Here is a 17,736-nt window from a genome sequence, read left to right on the forward strand (position 1 = left end):
TTAATGAAATAGTCAGTTGGATTTGAGGTTGTCAGTGATGCATAGTAGGGTTGTATAATGGATTTTTTCATGCCACATGAAAGCTTGTAGTTCAACAGAAACAGGTGAGACTAATGTAAGAATTAATTGCAGAAAATGGATTTACTGCAATTAATCCAAGCCATATCTCCAATATGAAATGGCACATGTTCAATGAAGAATTAAATCAACTCCTATGACCTAATTATGATCTCATCACATGTATGTTTTGCTGTGCAGTGTTAATTTCCATCATATATCACACAGCAGTTTCAAAGCAAATAAAGGTCATTTCAAGTTAAACTTCTAAACACAAACAACTGCATTAACTTAAATTCAATTTCTGTGGTGATACAGAGAAAGAAATGTTTATGTAAGAATTGTTAATGTAGTAGATTACATTTGTTAAAAATAATTAAATATTCAGATATTGAAGGTTTATTAATGTTGGCAAGAAAATTGTGTTGATGTTAGAAATGAATACAACAAATAAGAAAGGTGCAAGGAATTTGTCAAATATTTCACTTGTACTGAGGAATGAAGCAGTTGAGATACAAAATCAAACTTGCATAAGTTTATTTACTAGGTGGAAATTGATAAAGCATATGTGGAAAAATTAATATTTCACATGAGATGAACGATGTGTTTTGCCTGTTCTACTTGAGCACTGATGAACTGTTTATAGCCAAACAAAAGGCTGGAAAAACAATCAGTCATTGGTTTTTTCCAGTGAACTAATTGGTGTTAGTATTGAAAATGGATTGGTGAAAAAAATTCTCAGTAATTTTGCTTCACATCATTGGTGTTTACTGTGTTAATGAGAGAGAGATTTATTTTTTATTTAGTGATGTTTATATAGAGGATATTATCATAATATTAATCTTACTGGCTGCGCCATTGTTTAAATATAGGATTTTTAATTATTTAATTTATATTATCCTGTATATAGAGATGATCTCTGCTCAAAAGTTATTTTTTTTTATTTCCGAGTGTACCTATATATTATATTTATTTATTGCACAAGGGTTCACTTCGATTGGTGCAATGACCTCTTTTTTACTATTGCTTTCAGAATCCAAATAATCACTGACTCAAGACCAAAATAAACACACACTTCAAACAACTTTACATAACTATAACTAACTACAGAATTAATTGGATCCAAGGCCTTTTAAAAATAAACTTACACTTAAGGCTTGTTTTCACAATGACAAAATGTTCATAGCCAGTTTGTCAAGGCCCTTTTCCGAAGATATATGACTTTATTCTTCATTTTCATAGGATCCTTTCTCATCACTTAAGTACCACACATTAATTCTTCCTGACTCAATTCTGTCTCTTTTTAGTAGAAATAATAGTTAGATCCGGCGTCTGTAATACAGATGAAACTTCCTAATCAGAGTTTTCTCGAACATTCCTTTAGAACGTAAATAGCAATTTCTTCTTTTATTCACTAATGTTTATTGACAGTCTTAACTCTTCCACTTTAAAAAAATTCACAGTTCTACGATTCTCTTTTTCGGAATCTACTACTAATCTTCCAATCAGCATTTCCTCGAATATTCCTTTTAAAACATCTATAGCAATATTTTCTTTTATTTACCAATACTTATTCCACTTTAAAACTTCATAGTTCCACGATTCCTTTAAGGAATCTACTATTAATTTTCCTCCGACTGTCACATAAAAAAAAAAACCCAAGTTCCTCCAAATCTAAATGTCTGCTGGCTTGTGTTCTAATTTCTTTCCAAACACTTTTGTTTTTCTCTTCATTACTACGATACCGAATGCTTTCTGTCAGCTGTCAATCGCACATCAACCTTCTCGGCGAGCATGCACACTCCGTGAAAGTGGCAAGCAAGAAATTAAATATAATGGCTGACATGTTGTCTCTGTTAGCGACAAGAGGATGTCTTCATAAAACACAAAACTTAATATTTTAATCTACAATAAATTTGTTTAAAGTAACACAACTATTCAAATCCGGTAAGTACATAAATTTTTAACTGCTTTACATAGCATTTTGACAAAACAATTTCGATGACGGGCACATCGCAAGTGCCGACAATACGTGTTATGAAACCAAAACTAATACACATACTAACATAACCAATTGTAAAAATATTCAGAATTTTAAATTATGATTATTTTTACAACTGTATTGTATGTATGCAGATTAAATTTAATTGAGGATAGTCAAAAACAAGTAAGGAAATAATTCTATACAATCATACCTTTTTTTTTATAAGGTAAATCCATTGACGTGAGGTTTTCAGGTGGCAGTATTACTCTGATTGGCAAAGGTGGGGCGAAACAAGAAACTTGTTAATTCTGAATTTTGAAGATGTACGGATAAGAGGGAAGACTGTTCCGATGTATGGTGGTAGAAATTAATGAAAGAAATCAAAATGTGAAGCTTGGAGTTGAATAGCTGCTGCATGTATTTTACCAGATTCTGAAGAGAGGGGCATATGTCTGGCAATTCTAATGGAAATCAGAATTGGCAGAAATCAATGGAAATATCTGTAGGAAATATAGAAAACAGAAACTGAATGCCCATATGAAAGAGGAGTGAACTGGTTAGAGATGGATCATTAATCAGTGTGTTGCTCTCTTCTATACTAAAGAAAATATTTTTAGAGCTCTTAGGAGGAACCGCTGTGAGAACAGTTCGTTATTGGACACATCTATATAGAGTTAAAATTTTTTTTGGGGGTAACAGTAACATCTTGAGTGAAAGAACCTAATTTTTTTGTTTGCTGAGGAGGCAGTAATTGTAATATGCTAAGAGAGAATTGAAGTCATTCCCAGTAAAAAAAAATTTTGTCTTGTTTAGAGATTTGGGTGATATTGATGAAAGTAAGATGATAAGATTTTTTTTTTTTTTTTTTTTTTGGCAAGAAATAAAACGGTAGAGTTTGACTTGCATTAAAATTAATAAAGTAATCAAGAATCCCTTTTGCAGCATGATTTGGAGATCCAAATTTAAGATTGTAGAAATTTACATTCTGAATGTTTAGTGATTTGTGTATGGCAAAACTTGTAAAATGATAGGAGTGTTCTGTCACTATTATAACTATATTTTCATTCAACTTGTGAGAATGTTTTTAAAAAAGAGAAGGAAGAGAGTAAATGAAAGAACAGAGCCTTGTGGAACACCAGCATTAGTTGCAAAGTCATGAGAATAAAGATATCTCCACCAAATTTGTTTTGCTTGATTTTTTCCTATATATATAGAGAATACTAGTAATCAAATTGCTGAAGTCAATAGATGGAAACTTATTTAGCACGTTCATGTTGTTCTGCTGGGCTATGTCTCATGTTGTATTTTGCCTGAGATAAACCTAATCAAATGCCTTGGAGATCTCAAGAGCAACCATTTGAAATTCCCAAGACTTTTCCATGTTATATGTCTAAGGGTTATAACATAAGCAAGAAGATTCCCAGTTGACAATGGGAGAATCCATATGGTCACTTGATTAGTTGAGAGTACAGGAAAACCTCACTTAATGGAAATTCGATATGCGCGATTGAGTGAAATGATAGTATTTCCTGCTTTAAGCGAGTCATTAATCAGTTAACTGGATTTTTTTTACATTACGCGAATTGTTGCTAATCTGCAGCAAGCAGAAAAGCTGGAAGTCATTAAGAGATATGAAAGTGGTGCTAGTAATGTAATGATTGTGTGACACCTGGAATACAGTGAATCTATAGTTTGGACTATATTAAATAAGAGCAAAGAACAAGGAAAATTTGCTACTGCTTCTTTAAGCATGCAGATCACCCGAAATAGAAGCCATTTAGTGATTGAGATAGTGTCTTCTGTCACTCCTGATTGAGGATTATAATCAAAAAAGAATACCACTTAGTACAGGGAATATTCAGGCAAAAGTTCTCAATATTTTTACTTCATTGAAAGAGACCAAATTTCAAGAGGAATGTGAAAGCTTTACTGCAAATTTAGGATTGTTTGACAGTTTGAAAAATTGAGCTGGACTGCATAATGTAAGAATAACTGGGGAATCTGCTAGTTCTGATAAAGATTCCTGAAGAATTGCAAAGGATAATTCAGGAAGGTGATTATGACATTCGGCAAATATTCAACGTCGATGATTCTGGTCTCTTTTGGAAGCATATGCCAACAAAACTGGCTAAAACTGAAGCATCTCAACCAGGATATAAAGTATCTAAAGATCATCTTATGTTTTTATTAGGAGGCAATGCAGAAGGCGACTTTAAACTCAAGCCTATGTTAGTTTAACACGTGCAAAATCCAAGATTAACATTATTGAAGAAATTGGTCAGCTCAATTGGAAATGAACTTGGATTTAATGAAATGGATAATGAAAATGTGAGAAACTTGCTTGATTCCCATTCAGAACAGTTAAGCGAGAATGATCTTCAACTAGAAGAACAGCGTGCATATGAAGATTTCATTTTAATAATTTTGATTTTGTTTTGCCTAATTTTTTACTCAACAAATGGGCTGATATATAGTTTGACAAATTTTAATTAGGATCCTAAATTCCAAGAAGCCAGTGTGAAATTGGGCTCAGATAAATTTCATTGTGCGTGGGGGGGGGAATCACCACTTGCTTATTAGAAGTGTCTTAAGCCTACTATTTTGTACTTTTCCAGATGACTCAGTATTCAAGTATGATAGGTTTACAACTTTCTGTGAGGAGGATTTACATAACGTTTGCATTCCTTTGGCAGTAAAAATATGCTGATTAAAAAAAAAAAATTGAACTGCATGAATATCTTTATCCTGATTTCTATATTTCATTAAATTTTACCCATCCAGAGTGCAATTATTGCAGTATATAATTTTGACAAGTTTTTCTCTGCAACTTGATTAAAACAAAAAAAATTGAATGATTTAGATTCATTTTTGTAAGGATCACAAATACCAAATTTGAGTAAAATCTGTCCAGTCAGTCACAGAATAACTTGTGTGATGATGAATGGACAAATATGATTTTCAGTTGCTTTATGTGCTTTTTGAAATGCATCTCATGAAAAGTCTTTGACAGTGTAGTTCATAACAAATATTTTAATTACGTTTTGGCATGTTTAAATTGGAATTGGTGAACAATAGGCAGTTAAAGATATATGCTTCACAATTATATGCTGTATCTTTTAAGCAAGGCTTCAAGTTCTTAATTGTACCACTTAATGAGTTTGACTGGTTACTTTTGGTCTGCTGATCTCAAGATGTGTGTGTTTATCAGATGTAAAGCAGATGCGATGAAGTCTTTCATATTTGTATTCGATTCTATGAAGCAAGGTGGCCATTTATTAGCAGGTATCCAAGACTTGGGCTGCAATTCCTGAGCAGTTATGATGCTGAATATAGTCTTTATGTTCAGAGAATTTTTATGTTAGCTTTTTTCATATTTTGTGAGTAGGATAGATTACAGCTGCAGGACATTTGATAGATACCAAGGAAATATAAGGTTATAACTGGTATTTAAGAGAGCAGATAAGAGATGCTAATTGTGTGTTGTCACTGAATTGGTTTCTCTCCGCCCCCCCCCCCCCCCCTCAGAATTTTTGCTAACTTTTCAGGAGATATATGGGGTAGTTTTGATCTTTATGTAATCTGTTTGGGAGGGGATGTGTGTGAAGTTTGCATTTTATATGATAAGGATTGTAGAGGTTAAGAAGATATGTATATGGTTAGATTCAGTGATGAAGGCATTTCCAGAATAAATTAGATTGGTTCTATTCATCAGTTTTTGTTAGTTGTTTAATAGAGACATGCACGTTAGGAATACTATATTTTTTGAATAACGGCTTCACACATGTAAGAGAAAACTAAATATAATTTATTACTTGTATATATTTTGCCTAGTGGCTATGCGCTTTGCAACCATATGCCTGGGGAAGGAGTGTCCTAGGTTCGATTCCCGTCGGTGACGTGAGGAACTGAAGGATCTTCCTCAGCCATATCCAAGTTAGCCAGTCTTGGGCGTGGACAGCAGGGTTTTTCCCCCAGTTTATTCTGGGGTTTTTCATCCCGCAAAGCAAACAAACTGGCCTTGAGAACTCAACACTACAGGCCATAGGATACACCGGGGCATAAGGCTGACCACCTTATCCTGTAAACGGAGTGAGGTCCGATGATCATTGGACCCTCGACACCGCAAGGTAAAAGAGGGTATAAGGAAGATGAGATGAGATATATTTTGCTTGATGTTATGAGCTTCTTTCAAGGAGAAGACAGAAAAACTGGTAACATTTTAATTCTGAATACAAGAACTAGTCATATAGCATGCATATAATATCACGTGTCCTAGTTGCAGTTGTACAGTAGGAGGAAACACTATTAGAGTTCAGAGACAAAGGTATAGACCTATAATTAATTAATTAAAAAAAATTAAACAGTTAACAGCAATCATTTTCCGAAACTTAGAAATAAGCATATTTCTAAGTTCTAAGGCATATTTCACGATTCAAAAAACTGATGATCAAATTTGCACCTGCTGTATCATAGCATCTTGATATGGTTCCAGTGAACTCTGTGTCTATGGCGATGGTGTGAGAAGCAAGGCCTGAATTCGGAATCCAAAAATCTTATATAACCTTGATGTTTTTAGATTCTAATAGTAGCAGAACATCCAGTCTGTCCAAAGTAGAAAAGATGACAAGATCAGGCCATTTGATAAACACCAGCAAGGATAAAGATGATGATGTATCTTTGATAGGTGGTAAGAAAGATAACTTCCAGGCTGGTTGGAAAGTGGTGTACAAATTATCTTCAAAGGTCCTAGCTATTTGTTCAGATATTCCTTTAAGGTAAGTGATCACTTACCATCAGACTTGAGACAGATGCAAGATGGGAAAAAGTGACAGTTCCTCAATAGTCGTGGAAAGAAACCAGAAATCACCTGTTGTTGTTATCTATTATTGTTAGTAACTGGCATGCCACAAAAAATTTTATTCAGTTTTATTCAACTAATTTCTTACTTCAGTATGCTCCTTCAGAAAGCTATTAAACATAAAAACAGACAAAACTTGTCTGAACTCATCAATAGAATGTATTCCCAAGCAATAATAAATGTTTATATTATATGCATGCTTTGTTATTGATTTAGAAAATGTTATTGATCATAACTTGACTCTGAATCAAAATGTATGAAGAACTATAACTGGTTAAGGATGAGACCTTGGTTTTTGTTGCATTGAGTTTGAAACTGGATCATCTGCTATCATTTCTATAAATTTATAAATATGCCTGCAGAACTTAGCCTGGAATTTTTGTCATTTGTTAGACTAAAACTAGTTTTTTTTTTTTTTTTTTTTCCCTTGCAAAAAAAGAAAAAGTCAGGTTTAAAAGAGGGCAAAAAAAAAGTATTCATGTAAACCCTTCAGAAGTAGATGAGGTGGTTTAGGTAATTTTAGGATCAAGGATTTTTTTTTTCAGGGTTTTTAATGCCACTTTCAGGTTATGTTATTTGAGAACATTTTACTTGTGTTTTTAATGTATTGTAGAACAGTGGCACCCTTTGTTCTTATTAGTTTGATGTTTCACTCTCTTTTCTAGGATGTCATTGAGTGTTTTTATTGTCAAAAAATTTTTGAGGATCTCTTTTATGGCACAAAGTCCCTCTTGACGGTTTTAATTCCACGCAAGATGATGATCTCAGCAGGAGACTTATTTAGAATATACATTCCTTGAGGGTGCATATAAGAAATTTGATATTTTGCTTTTTAAGCTGTTTAGGTATATGTCAAAGTGTTTCAGTTCTTTAGTTCCTGGTAAGATGGGGAAAATATCCATATTACCATATTTTTGGTTTTGTATGGTATATCCTTCTATTTTTGAATGATTCCATATACAAGTTAGTTGTGGTGAAATTGACTTTATAGCTAAACCTTTTCTGCTCACAGCAATTGTTTTGAAATTGAAAAAGTACTTTGTCCAAGCAATTTTTGAAAAGAATTGTGGTGTGTATGTGGATGGAATTATTCTTGTATTTAAAAGTAAATTCTTCTCTGGGCATATTCATGAAAAGAGGTGCTATAACAGAACTAGTAGCTCTGGTGATATCCTTGTCTGAAATCTTTTACATTCTTATTGTAAGTTGTAGATGGTTGAAAATCTGATTAATCATAAAGGAATCTTTATTTTGCTTACTTTGGATGCTCCATAAATCTGCAAAACTACAAGATGTTTTATGATTAAATGATCTTTAATATGCCAGTTGCATATCTTTAATTAACTTAATAAATGATTGCTAGCATGGTTTGTCACTGCCAATCAACATATCTTGTTTGTCTCCCACTTTTGGGCAAATATCATAGAGTAATTTATAAAAATTATTTATTAACATAAGTTTTTATGAAATGTTTAACTTTTTATCTAAGATACCTGTAATATTATTAGCTTATGAAAAGAAGTACATATAATTCCAATCAAGAGTTTTAAAAGCTCATTTTTAAATGCAATGAATGTAAGGTAAGGAACTGATGTAGGATTTGATCATTACTTAGTGACAACTATACTTTAAAGATGTGTATTAATATTGAGACTGAAAAGGATAAAATGCAACATTTAAAATGAATAAAAATGACATAATGAATGAAATAAAGAAAAAAAAATTGTTGTGATATGGAATTAATTTCAAATTTTGCAGGATGGGAAACTAGAATGCCTAGAAGACAATAGAAAGAGATATGGAAAAATTTTAGGATGGTATGTAATGGGGGGGGGGTGACAAGAGACTGTTTAGGTACTGAGGAAGGAACTGTTATCAAACAAGGCTTGAAACTCCTAGAAGAAAAGCATAATATTAAAATTCACTCAGAGAAATTATATAGAACAAAGTTAGATTGGGAACAGAAGATAAGAGAAGCTAAATTGGATAGTAGAGCAGAACAATCCCAGAAGAGAGTACAAAGGTAGATCATTGAAAAATTGCATTAAGTGACATCTGAAAGAAGGAAACAAAATGCAATAAGAGAGAAAAAGGATAAGACTAGAGAGATGAAGAGAGAGAGAGAGTAGTAGAGTACTTAGAGATTAAGTACCATCATGGAATAACTTCTATAAGTATAGATTAAAAAAGATAAAGAATGGTAAGACATGGATATGGATATTACATGACGCCTCCATGCACTCAGTACTCATTTCAGATGCCACTTGACACAACAGTGCATCACTGTCCACACCACACAATCTACTGTCTGAATTACCATCTGCCATCCACAGTGCACAACACAGTATAATAATGCTTAAGACAAATTGCTGCTGATAAATTGCAAGTTATCTTCATTGAAGTGGTGGAGAGTGAAAAGATGACAATGGAAATAAGCTGTGAAAACTTGGTCAATTTGCCTACTGTATAATTTTTTTTTTTTTTGGAAAATTTTGATAAGAATTAAAAATTGAAATAGCAGGGCATATAGCTTATAACATTATGTGAATTGTATAGATTTTGTCAGGTCTCTTGAAGTATTGATAAGAGACTTTACAGATAATTTGTAAGTTTAAACTGGAATCCTAATAAATGTGGGAGAATAATATATAAAAAAAAAGTATAAAGAAAATAAGTGTATTGTACAGCACACAAAATATAAAACTGGTGTGAAACAACTGTGTAATGCCTGTACTTGTTTTGATATTCATTGATTAAATTTTGAAAAAGGTTAAAGGTAGATGAAATAAAATTAAAATGAAATCTCACATCACAGTGTGGTTCCACTCTATTGGAAGATTTGTGCTATGCAGTTTTAATAATCAAAACACTCATATACAAGCAAAAGTGAGATTTTATATGATAGCTGAAAAGATGGACTTATAAATGAATAAAATGAAAGCTCTGAAATTGAACAGTAAGCATCAGAAATTATAACTGACCAAAATACAGGATGTTTCAAAAAGAATATCCTGATTTGAAAATTATATATCTCTGCAACCATGAACCACAAAACGAATGCGATGTACCATGTGAATGGCCTTGGCCCAGAGTTTGATATGACAACTGCTAGATGCCACTGCTAGCGCTCAAATAGCTGCTACGCTTAGTTAATGAGAAGATGGCATAATAGTAATTATTTGAAATCGGGTCATTCTTTTTGAAACACCCTGTATAATAGTTGGTAATAATTTTTATATACCTTGAAAGTGACGTTGATGTATCAAAGAAAGAACTGACAAGAATTTTGACAGATTGGCAATACAGGTGAACCCCAACTTATGAACATAGTGCATTCCTTGATGTGTTCATAAGTTGAATTTAATTTTTTTCATAAGATATATTGTTGAACTTATTGGTGAACTTTGGGCATTGGTAATCTAGGGTTCTGTGTTTGTTAAATTAATTGGGATCACAATTTATTATCCCATGAGGTATTCTTAAGTAGTGGTTCGTCTGTACTACTTTTGAAAAATTGAGTAATATGTGCAAATCATCCGATATAAAATAATGTAAGGATTTTCAAAGGAGTGTATATCTAATTTTTTATGAATATCCTTTATTTTATCTTTTTTTTTTATAGTCTGGAATCCTCTTCTACGAAGAAAACACAAAACTCTTTCAAGCCACTTCATCCCACCAATAAGCAGTCAGTGGTCTCACTGGATGATGAAATTCATCTCATCTAAAAATAGTTGCAAGCATTAATGAAGCAAAATTAAAGTTTTAAAACAAAGGTCATCATCATCATCATCATCATCAAATTCCTGCCATGTACCCTCAAGGGGTGTACAGGATATGACAGTACTACATGAAAAAATTACATCATTACTAACTTCCTATCTACAATTTTCCTCCAAATCATTCTGTTACTTGTCAAGACTCCAACATTATCAGATCTTATATTTCTATCGTCTAAGGCACTTTGTACCGAATCAATCCACCTATATCTTGGTCTTCCTCTGGGTCGTTTTCCTGCCAACCTGGCAGAGAACACTTGTTTTGCTAATCTTTCCTCTCCCATTCTATTTAAGTGACCATACCATCTGAGATTAGCTCTGCTAACGCATTCCTGGATGCTGACAATGTCAAGTTCTTTCCTAATATCCTCATTTTTAATATGATATTGCCATTGATGCCATCTGTTCACGCCTCTAATCTTTCTCAGGACTCTCATATCTGCGGTCTCTAGTCTTTGGTCAAGTGTTTTACTTCTGACCATAAGTTAAAATTGGTTTGAACACAGTCTTGTATACAGCTAATTTAGTGTTCCGACTAATTTCTTTCTTATTCCATATGAATTTATTCAATTGACTTCCCACGATACCAGCTTTGCTGATTCTGTTGTCTATTTCTATATTTAGTTTACCATCTTCAGTAAAAATTGTGCCTAAGTAGCTGAAATGTTTTACTTGTTCCACAGGTTCTCCATTCACAACACAGTTGACATTTTCAATGATTCTGCCTATTTTCATTGTCTTTGTCTTTTTATTGCTGACCTTCATACCATATCTATTACAACAGCTATTCAATTTAGTCAGAGAATCTTGCAGACTTGTAGCGGATTTATTTAGAAGTATAACATCATCCGCATAAAGCAAAGAGCTGACATTAACATCTCCAATTTTGATATCAGGTTTAATACCACATTCCTTCATAATGTGATCCATATAGATAATGAATAACAGAGGGGATAATGTGCATCCTTGTCTCACACCAGATTTAACATTAAACCATCTTCCTGTACTTCAATTCTAACTGCTGACTCACAACTCAAATAAAGACTAAGTATTGCTTGATATAATACCCCATTGACACCATATAACTGCAGCGTATTGAATAGCTTCTCTCTTGGCACCTTGTCATATGCCTTTTCCAAATCGACAAAACTTAAATACAGATCTTTGTTATATTCCCATGCTTTCTCGACTATTTGTCGTAAAGTGAAGATCTGATCCTGACAGCCTCTATTTGGCCTGAATCCAGCTTGTTCTTCACCAAGCTTTTCTTCCACAATTCTTCTCAACCGTTTCTCAAGTATACTTGCATAGATTTTGCCAGGAACACTCAGTAGGGAAATACCTCTGTAATTCTCACATTCAGTTTTATTTCCCTTTTTATATATGGGTACTATGAGAGCTCTACTCCAATCATCGGGAATTCGTCCCTCTGTCCAGGCTTTCTGAACTATGCAGTGCAGCCACAGTAAGACTCTTATACCACCATACTTCAGCATTTCTGGTCGAATATCATCTACTCCTGCTGCCTTTCCACATTTCAAGCCTTTGATGGCTTTTTCTACTTCAAGTATGGATATGTATTCCTGACTGCATGCCTGGTCAGTGTTTTTTACCACTGTGCTGTCATCACTGCTCGTTTCATTTAGCAGTTTTTCAAAGTAATTACTCCATACTTCAAGGATATCTTTTTCTCCTGTTTTCATTTCACCTTTATCATCTCTAATTCCTTTTACAGCACTCTTTCCTCCATTCCTAAGCTTCTTCAACAACCTCCAGAATATTTTGCCACCTTCTTGATATTTATTTTCTATATTCTTGCCAAAGTCCTCCCATGACTTTTGTTTAGCTAGTTTTACACACTGTTTAGCTTTCTTACATTTGTCTCTGTATTCTGTAAGAGTAAAAGCTGACTTATTTGCCAGGAACTTTTGATATGCTTTCTTCTTTTCCTTCACTGCCTCTTTAACTTCCTGTGTCCACCAGGGAGTTCTGATTTTTTTATCTTTGCACACAACCTCACCACATGCCTCTCTGGCAGAATCAATCAATGTTTCCTTCAGAGTTTGCCATTGAATCTCCAAGGTTTGATTCCTGTTCTCAAACTCTTTCATTTTCTTTTCAATAATATTTCTGTATTTTAGTCTACAGTTCACATCTGAGAGCTGCTCAACTTTTATTCGCTTTAAAACTTTCTTACATGTTATTCTTTTCCATATGAAATTCAATTTTATCCTGCTCAAGACTAAATAGTGATCACTTCCAATTTCAAATCCTCTGTACACTCTGGTGTCCTGCACCAGGGAGAAAACATCACTATCAATAATAACATAGTCAATATGACTTTTCTTATTCTTAGCCTCTTCTCTCCATGTGAATTTGTGCACATTTTTATGTTGGAACATGGAAAATATAGAATGATGGTACAATATGACAAAATAAAACAAAGGTGTTTATATAAAATATTAAAAATATTTTGGCGAGCAACATCACAAATGAGTCAGAGAAACAAAGCAAAACAAAGTATTATTGCTAGTGAAATAAAAAATGTGGATGGAAGTGAATTGGCCATATACTGAGAATGAACAGAGAAGAAATTCCATGGATAGGTTTGACGTAGACCATGAAAGGAAAATGGAAGAGGATGTATGCAGATTACTTTAGTTATCAAGGGAAAATATACAGACACATGAATGGTATTACAATGAATTTTGAGAATAAAGTAATTAGCTCAGCTACTTTTCAATTTTTAGTCTGGCTGCCCTGGCGAGTCACTTTGGTCACTCACCTAAACAGCCAGTACCCTAAAATTTTCTTCATGTAAGAAAAGAAATACATTACTGCTCTCTCTTGGCTCACTTAACAGATGGTTCACTGTCTTATATTTATAGAAAGCAAACACATGTTTGAAGATATCTATATAAACAACCATATTATCACCTAGCCCTACAGTATAGAATCTTGCCAGACTATTTGTTTCTAGTGATGCATGCCTTGCCACAAAACAACTATCTTTACACGTTTCTGGCTAATGACTACAACTTTTACAAAAATAAGGGGACCAATGCTATGTCCCCCCTTCTCCCTACACAGAAGCAATGCACAAGTATTTTATATATTATTATTACATCACACTTCCAGGGAGTCCAAAGACTCATCGAGGGAGGGCATATACTCTACAACTCTTCGCCTCACTACTCCACCAACCTTCATCATCTAACACCAACTACCGCCGCCTACCACCACTAATTTTCACAGACAATCACAAACATCCATGCCCATGGCAGGATTTGAACCTGCAGCCTTTTGGCTGGAGAGCAGATACGCTAACCACTTGGCCAACCAGGCCGGCGCGCGCGCACACACACACAGATATATACACTAGGTGGGCTCTGGTGCCCCCCCCCCCTGTTCTAGTGCATCCTGGAGTGTATGAAGTGCCTGTGATTGTATCTTGGCCTGCTGCAGGCAGACAGGAAAATCTGTTAACATTCCTTTTAACTCAGCATTAGAAAAGAAAACCAATGTGCTGTATAGAATTATGTCAGAGACTATTTTTAGTCAGCATAGGTTATGAAGCACTCTTAACCTCAACAACAACATTAATCTGCCAAAAATTTGGAAAAGTGTGATAAGGTCAACTTCAGCATAACTGTAAAAACTTAGAGGGCACCATATTACAAGGTCAGGTATGTTGTCCATTAGTTTTAATTGTTTCCTGTAGAGTATAACAAGTAGTTGCTGAAGATGCTGGTTTGAAATCCAGCAGTATATAAGCTAATTAAGTATTTTCATGATTTTTTATTTTATTTTATTTTTCTGTTATAATATTATAAAAAAGAGAACATCCAACACCTATGCTTGCCTCTTACAAGACTCGTTTACTCAAGTGAGTAAGCAAAATCTGATTGCGAGAAGAAATGAGCCATCAGGTCAAAGGAAATCTCGGTCATTTCACTACATGTGAGTAAAAGAAAGAAAGAATGATTATTGAAGAATAACATCGATAAACCACAATGTAAGAGAGGTAAGAGCAGCAGTAGAAATATTTTCTGCTATTAATGAGTGCTCACTATGCCTATGTATTTCATCGAGGTGAAGATAATGCTGTTACTGATTCATCAGAGATATACGTTAAGAGACAGATGAACTGGAAATGTTTAGAATATTAAATCTTAATATGGAGCCATAGGATTGGATGATGTGCCAGTCTTTATGTTAAAGAAAAGTGTAAGAGAAATGGAAATACATTCTAACCAGGCTGTAAAAGTCAGTACAGCATAGTACAATTGGAGTGAAAAGAGGACAACATTGTTTTATTACATAAAGAAGGCTCCATGACTGAAGTAGAAAATTATAAACTAGTATCTCAGGATATTAAGGATATCATACTGTAAGGGGAGGCATGATTTTGTGAAGGAGTTGTTCTTGTGTTAATAATTTACTCACTTTCTACAATACAGTGACAATTAAATAAGAGAAATGGCTACATCAAGATACACTTAAAGCATTTGACAGGATATCACGTGGAATCATATTATGGGAGCGGACATGAAGCAGAGGATAGCGAAAGGTGGCTGATAGTACAGAAATCTGAGAAGAGTATATGGTAGAATTGAATAAAAGAAGGAAAGTGGCCATTTTTGGTCTTCAGAGCTTTGTACTTAGGTTGATGCTGTACAGTTTCATCATAGTTAAATTCCTAACACTTACCTTAGGGAGTATACAGGATATTATGATTGTACTACATGAAAAAGTCTGAATAATAATAAAAAAATTCTGTGTATTATAAGCAGTGAACTTTGTCCATTCATCTCTAGCAAAATACTAGAATATGCGAGATATCTGTTATTGATGAGATATCATAAATAAATGATGATGATGATTGGAAACTATTTATATAGTGCTCCTCTAAAAAGTGTATACTGAAAATCAATGAATAAAAGAAAACCAACTGACATAAATAAAATATACATAACAGGCACACCAAATTGTATGAGATCATTTATTGCTCCATCAACCCACACCTATTCCTACCATGCCTAGATGAATTACCTGATCAGAATTTTAAATTTATTGGATTAGCCCATCCCATTTATTTACTGAGCTACCAAATGTATACAGCTACTGTTTATTATTAGTTGGTTATTTATATTTTGCAATAAATCTCTTTCCTTCTCATTTTGAAAAACATGCTCTTGTTTGATTGTGTTCTCTATGGCCACATTGTTCTGATATATTACTGTTTTCTACCTTTTCTCTAATCATGTCTTCAAAATTCTTTGTTTATGGAAAAACAGTTTTTCCATAAACAGTGTACCATTGGGAACTTTCTCAGTTTATGGAAAACCCGCTTATATAAGTAGATGCATATACCCCCCCCCCCCCCAAAAAAAAAAAAAAAATTGACTCTTGTTACCAGTCTCCATCCTCTGTACCAATCAGACTTCCCTCATGGCTAACACACATCTACTCAACAGTATGGAAGTCTTCTTTATTCTCCATGCATTCCTATCCTGTGGCTACAATGCCAGAAATTTTCATAAATTGGTTGTTCTTGATATCTCTCTCTCTCACCACATACAGAATGCAGCAGTTCTATTACTATTCTCTATATGTGGTGAACTTCAGAAAAACTAGCCAGAACTTTAAAGAAATATAATCTCTCTAAACTGTTTTCAAACCTCATTTGAAGCTGGCTGCCCTTATTCACTTTCACCCCTCATTGTTCATTGTGTTTATAGGGTTCTTGCAACTTATCATCATGGTCAGACTGGGAGATCTGCCTTGGAGAATGCAAATTCATTTGCCTCCACAAGTATGATACAGGTCTTGCACAGAATCAAATCGGAGGGGGGGGGACTACTACTATGCTTCGCCATAGCAAATACAAACTTCAAGTACTTTTGTCGGCAGCAGATTTAAAAAAACAGACTAATTTAAAGATTTAAATGTAGTTGTGTTAAATTTCCCAAGATTTGAGAAACATTAATTCTTATGCCTCCTGTCCAATAGCTTGGAACTAGCCTAACTTACAGGTATCATTTTGTGCTTTGTTACAATTTTAATATTGTATCCTTGAAGATATCTGTGACAAAGACAGTATAGGGTCTATTAAACCTTTGTTTAATTATTTCTCTGCGCTGTATTCATTCCATTAAACCTAATTGAGCCAGACACAATCAAATGCCTTGAAATATTCAAAGCAACCATCTCAAGGAGATACGCTGTAGACTAGACTGAGAATGGCAGACTCCATATTGGTAATTGCTAATTAATTGGTGGGTCTTCGTGTAGTGAAAAAGCTGGTTGTTGATTACCTTTGCCATCATTTTCAAGAGTAAGGTGAGAGCAGTGGGATGATAGTTTGATTGCTGATGTTTTCCTTTTTAGGTACATTCTGGGTAAAGGCTTGCTTCCATGCTGTTGGGTAGATGTCAGAAGAATGGCAGTATATAAAGACTATAGGATAGGTATTACTTTGGAGTTTTGAGCACAACTGGAGTAATATCATCTGAACCTGGAGACTTATTAGTATTAAGATTAATCAGGATTTTTCTGATTCCACCTCTCTCATATGGTATGATGATGGTACCATTTGTATAGTATATGAGAGAGGTTGAATCAAATAAGGGCAGAAGTTATGCCCAACAGCCTTAGCAAGGGACCAGAAGGCTTGACTGCTAGTTGTGCAGGAGGTATGCACATGGCATTTTGTTCTTAGCAGTGTTAGCTTAGTGACTGTAGGAATTGAGTGTAGTCTGTTGGTTTTTTGTTTTAAATTTTTTATTGGCTGCAATTCAAAATCAATGTAGGAATTTATGCTGATATAATATTGCCTTCCTGTATGAAATAATTGTGAATCAGTAATAGATTTTCTAGTATCTTGGGTAACCACTCATTCAAGCTTGGGAATGTCATCCTCATCATTTCCTTTTTTTTTTTTTTTTTTTATGTTCTCTGATCTTTTGCTTCAATTTCCTCAATCTTCATTTTCACTGTAGTATTGACATGATCCTACTTAAGTGTGACAAACTGCAGAAGAAGAAGATTGAAGATGC

The 17,736-nt window shown here is 34.0% G+C and overlaps 1 protein-coding gene across 2 annotated transcripts in view; it reads left to right on the top strand.

The window, feature by feature from the left end:
• The window catches only part of Dhx15 (DEAH-box helicase 15), a 158,389-nt gene that overhangs the window by 16,280 nt on the left and 124,373 nt on the right, over positions 1-17,736 (top strand). The gene's annotated exons all lie outside the window — the stretch shown is intronic.

The sequence above is a fragment of the Typopeltis vanoorti genome, chromosome 14, assembly GCF_054136105.1.
Source record: "Typopeltis vanoorti isolate ZY-2024b chromosome 14, IOZ_Tvanoo_1.0, whole genome shotgun sequence".
Lineage (NCBI taxonomy): Eukaryota > Metazoa > Arthropoda > Arachnida > Uropygi > Thelyphonidae > Typopeltis > Typopeltis vanoorti.